Raw genomic sequence first — 10,353 nt, 5'->3', positions numbered from 1 at the left:
ATGGAACCATCTATCCAGTCCCACTGACACATTATTCTTATTTCAGCCAAGTTCCAATCCTGGTTAAAGCGTCTACTTATGTCTTCTTTTTCCTTTCTAAGCACCTGGACATCTTTGGAATTTATAACATCATTGGGTTGTTTGGATAATGTAAAATACCTCCCATTCAGTTAGCCTGGGGACTCAACAACACTGTGTGCTCCTATTCTCACCTCTCACTGATTTACTCTTTATAATAATAATAACAGCCATTGCAGTGCATTGAACTCCATAGAGACAGTGCTGGGGCAAGTGAGAGCCAGATGGGCACTGGGCGACTCTTTGCCTCATGGAGGAAAATCAACTAAACCTGGGCAAAGGAGATCCTAAGAAGCCGAGAGGCAAGATGTCCTCATATGCACTCATTGTACAAACCTGCCGGGAGGAGCACAAGAAGAAGCACCTGGATGCTTCTATCAACTTCTCAGAGTTCTCCAAGAAGTGCTCAGAGAGGTGGAAGACCGTGACTGCTAAACAAAAGGGGAAATTTGAAGGTATGACAAAGGCTGACAAGGCTCGTTATGAAAGAAAAGTAAAATCCTACATCCCTCCCAAAAGGAAAACCAAAAAGTTCAAGGACTCCAATGCACCCAAGAGGCCTCCTTTGGCCTTCTCCTTGTTCTGTTCTGAGTACTGCCCCAAAATCAAAGCTGAGCATCCTGGCTTATCCATTGGTGATGTTGCAAAGAAACTAGGAGAGATGTGGAACAACACTGAAGTAGATGATAAGCTGCCCTATGAGAAGAAGGCTGCCAAGCTGAAGGAGAAGTACAAGAAGGATATTGCTGCCTACAAAGCTAAAGGAAAACCTGATGCAGTAAAAAAGGGGGTGGTCAAGGCTGAAAAGAGCAAGAAAAAGAAGGAAGAGGAAGATGAGAAGGAGGATGATGAGGAGGAAGAAGAGGAAGATGAAGATGATGAATAAGTTGGTTCTAGTGCAGTTTTTTTTTCTTGTCTATAAAGCAGTTAAACCCCCTGTACACAATTCACTCCTTTTAAAGAAAGAGAAAACTGAAATATAAGGCTGTGTAAGATTTGTGTTTAAACTGTACAGTGTCTTTTTTTTGTATAGTTAACACACTACTGAGTGTGTCTTTAGATAGCCCTGTCCTGGTGGTATTTTCAATAGCCACTAACCTTGCCTGGTACAGTCTGGGGGTTGTAAATTGTCATGGAGATTTAAAGCAGGTTCTTGTTGGTGCATAACATAAATTAGTTATATATGGGGACAGTAGTTTTGTTTTTGTTTTTGTTTTTTTTCTTTTGGTTTTATTTTTGGGTTTTTTTTCATCTTCAGTTATGTCTGATGCCACTTATACGAAGATAATTTTTGTTCTGTTAACTGAATACCACTATGTGATTGCAAAAAAAAAATGTGTCTGTTTTGTTGACATTCTGAATGAATGCTTCTAAGTAAATAAAATTGTTAAATTAAAAATAATAATAACAATGCCTGTTATTTCAGTCTTCCATAGTCTCACTAAGTTTCTACACTCTTCATGTTTGCTCCCTTTTGGAAGATGCTAGAGGTCATGTGATGTGCTTATTTTTCATTTAACTGTATTAAAATTATTACCCATTCCCTTTATCTTCTCTCTAGTTATATGACAGATTGGAACAGAGCCACAGTTTTCTAACCTGTGAAAAATAAGTAAGTCTTTACTTTGGAGGAAAGTACAGCAGCTCTATTGTGTAGAGTGATCTGCTTCCCTTTCCAGCCTTCTTGACATGAGTTCTTTATGTTCTGAGCCTTCCTTTCTTTCAAGTCCTCCCTTGACATCTACCACCTTTGCTCTCCTACTCAAATGAGAAAGGCTCCTGAATGATAATTCCATCCATTCATGGTACGTGGTCCATGATCCATGGTTCATGGTCCACGGTCCATCCATCTACATTTCATGCTCTTTGCTTTCTTCTCCCGCTGCATCCTCAGCATCACTAGCCTATTGAACTTCCTAAAGCCAAAACCTTCTAGTTTTTCTGCTCAATTTTACTCAGTGCCTGCTCTTATTTACTCGAACTCTCATCTTGCCCCAGTGTCTCTGTTACATCTTTCTGGTTCTCCTGTCTTGTTGAGTGCCATTTAGGTTCCATTCAGGACTCTTTTCTCTCTAAAAAACAAACAAAACAGCCCCTCTAATTAGCAAACAATCCTCACACCCTCTAAATACAAACTATCTGAAGATTCATTGTTCCAATCTTTGTGGTTTAACTGCAAGTACCCTGTTCCTAGTTTCATCTACCTCCTGGCTTGAACTGTCTACCTGTCTCCTTTGTGAGAATGACTACCAGTACAGTAGCTGTAGCCCTCACCTGCCTTCCTCTAACAAGCCCTCAGTTCATTTTATTTTTGTATGCCCATATTTCTTATCAAATGCTAGTCATCTCATGCTGGTGGATTTCAAACACTTTAAACTCTGACCTAAACTGAACGCACCTTATGTCTACTCCTGTGTTGATTTCCACCTTGATTAATGAATCCAATACAGTATACTTTGTTGATTAACTCGTAAATCATTCTTCCCTGTTCTCTACCATCCCAGAAGCCTATTAATTCAGCCTTTTGTTTCAGTTTGACAATTTCATGCAAATATGCACTATATTGAAAATATGTTCAGCCTCCAATATTCTGAACTCATCCCCTTCCCACTGGTGTGAATCCCCCTTTCTTCTCCACTTGTTCCCCTTTTGCCTGAATATCTTTTTTGCTCAGGTAGCCATAGATACTGATTCTCATGCTCATACTGACTGCTTCATATCTAGAAAATAGTGAAACTTAAAAATCCTTGTGTGGAGTTTTGCAATAGACTTCCCTACTTCTTTCAGTTTGTCTCTCCTCCATTTGGTGGAGTCACATGCTAATGGTTTTTGAAAGCTCTTTCCCACTCTTCAGCTTATTTGTCTTTATCAACCAGTATTTTAAATGCTGCATTCTGAAACAAAACTGCTAGAGTTATCTTCCTAAGGCTCAGACCTAACTGTGTTGCACTTTCAGGTCCAAGGATTTCATTTTATAACCACTGTTCTCTATAGTCAAACCCCTGCTTAGTTTAGTCCATCTCCATCCCTCTAACCTTACTCCTTCCAGTGTTGGTCTATAACAAGTCCCTAAACATAGTCTGTACTCAATCATGTTTTCTTAGACTATTGCTTTTGTATTATGGCTTCCTCTCACATAGTCTTTGCAGGGCGCAAGGAAGACTAGACTTGGACCATCAAACATTCAGGCCACAGTGGTAGAGACTTTTGACACCAAATTCAAATTATTGTCCTCCAGAAAAGCTTTCTCCCCGTCATCAGAATCAAAAACACCTCCCTACCCACAGTATTAACTTAAATTACTAATCAGAGCACAGAAAATACTTAAATCTCTCTTTGCACAAAAATGACTGTTTATCTTCTCCACTAGAGCAAATACTTGAAAGAGAGGAGTCAAGTCATACTCATTTTGGTATACTATTAGATGACTGTGAGGCATGTCCACAGTAGGCACTTAATTGCTCAGTGAACTGTTGAGTGCTACATTAATTCTGGCTTCTTTTTTTGGGGGGGGGGCGGGGTTCGAGACAGGATTTCTCTGTATAGTCCTGGCTGTCCTGGAACTCACTTTGTAGACCAGGCTGGCCTTGAACTCAGAAATTCACCTGCCTCTGCCTCTGTGCTGGGATTAAAGGCATGCACCACCACGCCTGGCTAGATTCTGGCTTCTTTTTAATCCATAGACTTAAGGATCAAATTTCACTTATTTGGGGCAGCAATACTTTAAATTTGTTTTTGGCAGTAATTTGAAATTTATTATAGAATAATTTCCTATTCATCACAGACTCTTTATCATAAAAATTATTCAGTGCACAAAAATTCACAGTACTCATCATGTCAAAACAAGTGATTAACCGCTATAACAAATAATAAAATGTTAAAGGAAGAGAGTGCACGCAAAAGAATATGTGTGATTATCAGAGAATCTCTGATTACAATTGTCTGAGATAATGACTGCAGAGTACTTACTCATAATTTGGTACAAAGTAAATGCCAAGTGAATGGTATGCAGTGTTACTATGCAGTAAAGCTCAGGGGACAGTAGTTCACTTTTCCCAATGGAATTTACATAGTTTGCATGATCGTTGATGCCAACTGCATTGGATTCAATTTGGAGTCCGAGTTGGGTATGTCTTTTTATGATGATGTTCAGGACCAGTAGCAAAGAATAAAGCGTGCATAGAGCTTGCATGATGTGATTAATCACATGCTATCGCTGAGGACTTGGCACCACTCTCTCCCACTTGATATTCAGTGAAATAAATATGACCATAATTGTCACATTCCTAACAAAGACATCTGCTAAGCTGGGCAACTCAAGCTTAACTGCTCCCTACTGACAGCTTGCTTCAGATGTGGATGCTGCCATTAAGAAAAAATAGAATTTCTGTGTTTATCATATTACCTAATATGTTGTGTTGGCATATTTCATTGTGAACCAAAAGACTTCCCAATAATTCAATTTAGTTCAAAATTCTGTATTTGCTTAAAGGATTATTATAAGAGCTTTAATTTTTTGGTATATTAATTTAAATAAGTAAATTTTGTCTACACTGTATTTTTTAACATCTAGTCAGAATGGTGTCAGCTGATGAGTAAGCCTTCCTTTTCATTCTTTCTAATTCCAGTTCTCCTCTAAGAGTTTTTCTCTTAGCTGGTACACTCTGTAAAAAACACAAAATAATAATATGCATGGTTATTTTAAATTATTTTTTAATGTGCACATGAATGCAGGTGTGAATTTCAAGGCCAGAGGCATGGATAACTTGGAGCTGGAGTTATAGGTGACTATGAATCACCCGATATGGGTCTCAATATTTGAACTCAGGTCCTATGGAAGAACAGTGTGTTTTTAACTGCTGAACTATCTCTCCCTTCCTATTTTACATGTATATCTGCATATCAGTATTTTAATGAAAATCTCTCCTCACACTTACAGTCCCAGGATTTGGAAGGTAGAGGCAGAAGGATCAGGAGTTCAAGGCCAGACTCTATTCCATATCAACCTTAGGGCAAGAAGAGAAAGGTCGTTAAGCCTGAGGCCTGAAATTTTGAAGTCTTCACTCAGGCCTTGTACCCTCCATGGAGCAAAGGTCTGTGTTGTTAGCCTTTGTGACTGTATGAGACACATTCAGGGTAACCAGAATGAAGGACTTCCCAGTTCACATGGTACAAGGGTGGATAGGTCACAGGATCCTCAGCCTAAGGGACTAAGGATCATGTGTATATGCATGTATCTCTGTGTGACTGTGTGCAAGTGCCCATGGAGGCCACAAGTGTCTGATTCCTTTGGTGGCGAAGTTACAGGCAATTGTGAGCCAGGAGGCATGAGTCCTGGGAACCAATCTAGACATTTCCAAGAGTGGTGTGGTTCTTACAACTGCCAAGCTATCTTTCCTGCCCTACAGTTTTGTTTTCACGAGTAACTTCTACCTTTCCATTCTGTCTCTCCTCTATGTCTACCACTGAAATGTCCAATGAGGGAATACTCTAAGGTACAAGACAGCTTGATATATATATATATATATCTTCCTTTTTTTTAATTTTTAATATTTTTATTACATATTTTCCTCAATTACATTTCCAATGCTATCCCAAAAGTCCCCCATAGCGCCCCCCACTTCCCTACCCACCCATTCCCATTCTTTTGGCCCTGTCATTCCCCTATATTGGGGCATATAAAGTTTGCAAGTCCAATGGGCCTCTCTTTCCATTGATGGCCGACTAGGCCATCTTTCGATACTTATGCAGCTAGAGACAAGAGCTCCGGGGTTCTGGTTAGTACATCATGTTGTTCCAACAATAGGGTTGCAGATCCCTTTAGCTCCTTGGGTACTTTCTCTAGCTTCTCCATTGGGAGCCCTGTGATACATCCAATAGCTGACTGTGAACATCCACTCCTGTGTTTGCTAGGCCCCGGCATCGTCTCACAAGAGACAGCTATATTTGGGTCCTTTCAGCAAAATCTTGCTAGTGTATGCAATGGTGTCAGCGTTTAGAAGCTGATTATGGATGTGCCAAACTTTCTTACAACTACTGCCCATTTCTAAACCTGACTGCTGGGACACAGCGCAAGGCCTTTTGCATGACCAGCATCCTCATCCACAGCTGCTTTTTACATCTTTACTTACATCTTTTACTGCACATAATAACATTGAGGTACTTTTCGTAAGCATGTCACATAATTATAGTTATGACCACATAGCAATGCTTCACACAGACTATTTAAAAATACTTATTATTTTATGTATATGAGTGTTCTATCTACATGTATGCCAGAAGACAGCATCAGACCCCATTATGGTGGCTGTGCACCTCTCCATGTGGTTCCTGGGAATTGAACTCTGGACCTCTGGAAGAGCAGCCAGTTCTCTTAACCACTGGGCCATCTCTTCAGCCCCTCACATGGACTATTTTGAATTACACAGGTAATAAAAGATAAATTCCCAGAAGTGACACTGTTGGTGAAAAAGGAAATTATTCACAATTTACACTGTTGTCAAATTGCCTTCCATAAAAATTGTGTTGATGTATGCCTTTGAAGAGGACCTGTTTCTTGACAGACAGGACAATTTGGCATACTGCAAGGGCCTTCAGACCTCGTCTGTGTAACCAAGTGGTAGATATGGGATTTTCAAGTCCTGATATCCTTTTTCTTAAAATGAGTCAGGATGAACATGTTATATTTATTACTTTCTATTATAAGTAATTTTCTTTATGTTTTAAGGAGTTCTGTGTGTATGAAGATGGTACTGTACTAATCAGACAGTATTTCAGCCCAGAGATGTTTTCCATAAGCTTGCATGTTAAGGTTTACATTCATAATGAACCCTATTTCCAAATCCAGTATGTGTTACCACATTGGTTTTCATCAAGGCAGAATCATATACTCCCAAGAAATTGTTATTAGTTATTAGTCAAGCGAGGTTACATGTCCAGCTTTCAGTAAGAGCTCTTTTCTGTGGTATGCACCCTCAGCCATCCTGAACTTGCCTTAATCACTGCCAGGAGCTGTGCCTCTGTATCCTTTCAGTGGAGAGCAGAGGTCATCACCCAGGAATGGAAAAGTAACCTAAACAGAAAGCCACAAACCTGCTACAGCCATATCTACAGTGGACTCACCATTAAGTGTGAGCACTTCACCCACCAAAGGGAGAGCAAGACATCATAACTTCCCAAAGAAGGAAATGAATGCTGAAATACTTTGAAGGATCACTGCCTAGTATTTCATCTCCATAGAGAATACTCATTCGTCTTTACAAATGATCACAAGAATAGGCCTTTAAATGTAGGCAATAACCAAAGCATGGCTTCAAAGACAGAAGAAAATTACAGATTCCTTCTTTTTCCAACTTCCATAATTTAACAATCTAGTAATTTATTTTCAGACCCCCATTGTATTAGACAATAGTGTTCAGTCTTGGAGTCTAAACATACTAAAATACACTAACTGGTTTCTTAGATGAAGTCATACTTAAGTGAAGGATATAAACACACAAAACATGAATTTATGTTTTAAATGATATTAAAGACATACATACAAATGATAGCCCTGGAGACAACAGATGGTTTCACAGAGGTCAGGAGGAACATGAAGTGGGAGCATATAGGGATATAGGAGGTGACACGGAAGATGATGTTTAAGGAAGCATGAGGAGGATTGCAGAAAACTGGGGTGTTCAATATTACATGATCCCAATTCACTTGATCTCTTTAAAATAGAACCATCTTTTTCAAAGAATGTGATGTTCCTATACTTATCATTTCCATTACTGTACAAAATACCTGAGAAAGTCACCTTAAAGGCTGTTTCTATTCACAATAGATAGACACATTGCTCCTGGACCTGTAGCAGGAGAGAAGATCATGGTGACAGCACAAGACAGAAGGAGTTGCTTAGCTTGTGGTGGCCAAGAAGTAAAAGCAGGAACAAGAAAAGGCTAGGTCCCCAATATTCCTATCAAAGGCGTGCTCCAATGACATAGCTTTCTCTGCTTGATGTACTAGTTACTTTCCCTGATGCCATGATAAGATATCGTGGGTGATCCCACTTATAGAATGAAGAGCTAAGAGATCACGTTCTTAACCACAAGCACAAAGCAGAGAGAGGTACATGGAAAGTAGCTGGGACTTTAGCTATCAAAGCCCCTACCCACCAGCCCCCAGGAACATACTCCTTCCAGAAAGGCCACACCTCCTAACACTCCACAAACAGCACTACCAACTGTGGACCCTGAAGTCTACTTAGACTATCAAATTAGACTTCACCTATGTAAAGCTTCACCATTCCCACTAGTGTAACAGGAGGGTTTCAGCCCTTAACACATGGGCCTTTGTGGGGTGGGGGGATGCTTATCCAAACCATATTACCATGGCACAATAGCTCCAGTTTGATCTGCTCTATACCTTCTCCAAGTTCCTGTCTTTTAATTTCTCAGTTACCATCTTGAGACTTCATTAGATTCTTCAGCATCAGAATCTGTGCATTAGCACTTGCTTCTTAGGATTCCTACAAGGCAGAGAGAAAGAGAGGGGAGGGAAGAAAAAGAGAGAGGAGAGAGGAAAAGAAAGAGAGGGGAGAGGAAGAGAAAGTCGTGAGGGGAAGTAACTTGGTGTCTTCTTGTTGTTCAGGTCTCAACTCGAGCAAATCTCTCCTTCAGTATTCGATTAAGATAGCCCCCACCTATTCTGTCTCTCACAACACCTCACCCTTGTAGGCTTGAAGGATTCTTCCTTTACCTGCTTCTTGACTGTCAACTCCTTCTTGAGTGCCATCACCCTGTCTACCTTTCCCATTGCCAGATTTCTGCAAGGACAACAGAATCTCATGTGCAGGAAACAATAAACAAGAAGTGTTTGCTGAATGAGTAAATTCATTCTTATTCTGAATAACCAGAGAAATATTCCAAGACTTCTGTTTGTAAAGGAATACAAGTTAAAACCAAAGTCCCTTTATAATGTTTTCCATATGTCTCAGCTTTTTCTTATTATGAATTATATCACATGTTAAATAATCTCATTTGAATTTTGATGATAGGTTTTGGATTTGTCCCCTATTGATTAGTTTTAATACAGATTGGAAAACTGAACAATCTCTGCTGCTGTACTATCCGTGTGTCCATTTTTGAACCATGTTGGTCTGTTTTCTCCTTTTTCTAAAACACTTGTCTGGAAGTTTAGAACTATCAGTTTCTTCCTAAAACATAAGAGTAACCGCAAATGCATTTGGTCTTATTTTTATGTGTCCTAAGTTGAGCTTTGAATAATTATTGTAAAATGATCTTGAAACATAAAATACTTAGAAAGCTCACTTCTGACCTTTTATAGACAATGGGGACCAGTTGTTGCTGCTGCTGCTCTTCTTGTTAGGCACATCTTCTTGACTAGCAGTGATTTCTGTAAGGGCTCACCCTGCCCTGCTGAGGCTGCTCTGAGATAACAGCTTTGCAATGCCTAACAAAGTTAATGAATCTTCCTCTTGAAATTACTTCAAGTCTTTATTTTCTTCAAATGAAACTATCTTTTCAAAATTGAGTCTACGCCACACACCCTTGATGTCATAGCTTTATTCACAAGTAATTTAAAAATCTTCCAAGATTTATAAGTTTCAGTTAAGATAAATATATGTGCTGTCTTTCTTCTGACGAGGCCTAGCCTGCCAGCTAAACAGTAAAGCATATGTCTTACATTAGAGACTCTTATCAGGCTGAGAAGATGCACTCCCACTTCCTGCTCATACCATGCTTACGTGCTGGGGAGCTAAATTATAATCATAGCTGCTTGTCTATTTTTAAAGTGCAGATGCAATGTGAGTTCCTGGCTGTCTTTTAAAACTGCGGCCATACTGCCACGTTCTCCCCAAGATGCTATTTGACAGTATTTCTGTGGCTAAACATGGCATATCTTTAGTCCACTATCTTTCTGGAAATAAATTAACCTTGCTCCCTCGATGGGAAGTCTATTTGGTAAATGAGGTATATAAGAAATTTCTCTGGAAGCTGAATAGAGTGAACCAGTAGTCTGTATGGCACTCATTTTTAAACAGAGAGACTTAGAAGGGTAGAGTTGATCTGACAAGCTAAAATAATAAGAATAATCTTGCTTTAGAAGGAATGATATATTATTTTAAATCAAATAAAGCAGATTTGACATGTATCCATTGCCTATGGCATTTGCTCAGGAAAAATAAACTTGCAGAGTGGATTTGGCTTTTTAATTGCTGATGGGAGTTAGTCATAATTTGGTTTGGTTGCATCCTCACAATGTCTTGATTGT

At 39.4% G+C, this 10,353-nt stretch overlaps 1 pseudogene; it reads left to right on the top strand.

The window, feature by feature from the left end:
- The first annotated feature begins 328 nt into the window (after positions 1 to 328).
- On the top strand, positions 329 to 964 carry LOC110301475 (annotated as a pseudogene).
- Positions 965 to 10,353: the final 9,389 nt, after the last annotated feature.

Source organism: Mus caroli, chromosome 9 (genome assembly GCF_900094665.2).
Source record: "Mus caroli chromosome 9, CAROLI_EIJ_v1.1, whole genome shotgun sequence".
In the NCBI taxonomy this organism is placed as follows: Eukaryota; Metazoa; Chordata; class Mammalia; order Rodentia; family Muridae; genus Mus; species Mus caroli.
Note: the sequence above shows the minus strand (reverse complement) of the source record. Positions and strands in the feature narration are given on the sequence as shown.